The sequence below is a fragment of the Hydra vulgaris genome, chromosome 08 (genome assembly GCF_038396675.1).
Source record: "Hydra vulgaris chromosome 08, alternate assembly HydraT2T_AEP".
Lineage (NCBI taxonomy): Eukaryota > Metazoa > Cnidaria > Hydrozoa > Anthoathecata > Hydridae > Hydra > Hydra vulgaris.
In genome coordinates this window covers 25,562,501-25,565,000 of record NC_088927.1, presented here as the reverse complement: position 1 = coordinate 25,565,000, position 2,500 = coordinate 25,562,501, and positions in this window count along the sequence as shown.

Sequence of the window (2,500 nt, the reverse complement as noted above, 5' to 3'; positions counted from 1 at the left end):
ATGCAAATAGGAATAACCAGCGTTTCAGAAACATCGTTGCCAAAATTCTGTGAATTTGAAGAAGTTTTATTCTACGATTTACCAGGATTTAGCGATACAAGAGGAGTGCTTGTGAATTTATTCAATTCAGCTATAATTAAGAATATTATTGAAAAGGCTGACACAGCTATTATTGTTTTTGTGGTTAGTGAAGATGAAATCATTGCAGGAAGAGGTAAACTTTTTAAAGAGCTTATTTCTCGTTTAGAAACACTTATTCCCAACGTCGCATTGCAAGAAAGAAGTGCATTAGTAATAACTAAAAGTTCACCAGGAAAAAATGTTGAAGACTTGGTGAGGAAGCTGAATCAAAAAATTGATGGAGATGCTGTAATGATGTGGCATTCCATTGGATGTTTCGCAAAAATGCAGAGGGCTCATGAAAAAAAGATTGAAGAAGCAGACCGACAACAAATACTTAAAGCGATTTTCAATGTTGCGCAAGAACCTATAAGTACTGTTGATATTTGCTCCACATACGATAGCAGTTTGTTAAGTTTTCTTAAAAATATTTGTAAAGAAGAGATGCAAAAATATTTTGAGGACTTTCTATTGAAAATACTGGATGTAAATTTGATCAGTTCCTTTTCTATTTCAGAATTAGAAGATAAAATCAATAAACTTGATAATTCTATTGACGAATGTCAGTTTGAATGTTCAACTCTTATTGAATTTTTAAAAACAATTTCATTAAAAATTTTTGAATCTGTTTTAACTAATATGAGAGATGAAATGAGACATCAAGTTGACGAAATAATTACGCGATGTACCCTCGAAATTAAAAATAAAAAAAATTGGGAAAAAATTCGTCAAATAGGAGTTGCATTAGTTAGTATAGGTCTGTCTTTTTTTTTCAAAAAGCTAATTAGGCTTTAAAAATATGAGTCAGTTAGAATCTATACTGTGGATTATTGTGGAGTCAGTTGTTATTCTGTGGATTGTTGTGGAGTCAGTTGTTATTCTGTGGATTATTTTAATAATTTTGAAAAAAGCTTCAGAATTTTTATCAAACATTTTTTTGATATATTTTTTGCCTATAAAGTGTATATTTAGTTATTATTTAAATTTACTCAATTGAAAAATCTGAAAACACGTTAGCAGTTTTAAAATAAATATCTAAGTCTTTTTTAAATAACATATTATATATTTAAAAAACACTTTGCATCGCATCATTGAGTTGCATTATTCAAATGTAAAATAGTCATACATGCAAACCTTACAAATGAGAATATTTGATATTGTTTTTCATTAAATATATATAAGAAATATTTACATAATATTTACAAAAACTGTTACATAATATTTTTTATTTAATTATATTAACAATAATGATTACATAAAATAAAGTCAAAATTTTTTAAATTTATTCAAGTTTAAGTTTCAAAACTTTGCTTCAATTATTCATCAGTTTTGCTTCAATTCATCAGTTTTTTATATATAGTTAGTAGATAGATAGTTGAGGTATCATTTTTTAGTATAAAATAATGTTGATGCTATACGAAGGTAAAACATAAACTTTATCATCAGTTGCGAGTCTGCAAATTTATCAAAAGACAAAAAAAATCAGTTTCTTCAAATTTAAAATCTGTTTTTTCAATTTAATATAAAAAGTTTTTTGCCACATTCAAATTAATAAAATATTTATACTAATTTGAATATAGTTGACACAAAATTTGACATACGGCTCGTTAGACTTTAAAAGTTTATTCTTTTCAAGTTTATTTAAAAAACTAAGTTAAATTTTAAACATTTCAGTGATATGCATCACCACCAACTGTTGAACTAAAAATCTGGTCAACAACGAGAAATTTTTTTTGTTAGTTTAAAGATATTATTTAAATATATTATTAAAAAAGATTATTGTAAATATATGTAAAGCAGCGGGTTTTCTTAACATACGGTTTGTATAAGTATAAGTTTTGATACTTATAACTTAACTAAGAAACATAAAATCAAACATTAATGATGTTTGATTTTATGTTTTTCTTTTGATTTTTTTGATCCTAATCTAAAGACCTTGTGATTTTTATTAATTTGACGTCATCATGTAAATGAAAAGCGTAAGGTTTATAAATCGTGGCTAATCATCAGAAAAAGAAAAGAAAAAGATCTTTAGAAAAATATTTTATTTTATTTTGTTATAAACAATTTAAAAAACAAGGCCATTTTATTGTTGAGCCTTTAAAGCGCTGACGGAAAATTAGGTCAAAATTGTCCTAGAAGGCAGAAATTACTTTATGTTGCATGACTTTCTTAAAATGTTGCATAGTATTCTAAACTGTAAAGAATGCATAGTCAACGAAAAATTGAAAGCGGTTTTCCTTAAAAAGCGGCGATTTCCTTAAAATGTAAAAAGATAAAAATAATGCAGAAAAAAAAGGAATGAATATTATATACTCAATATTTTATGCTTACCTACTGCTAACTCCATGGGTTATATGAGATAATACATAAATTGCAG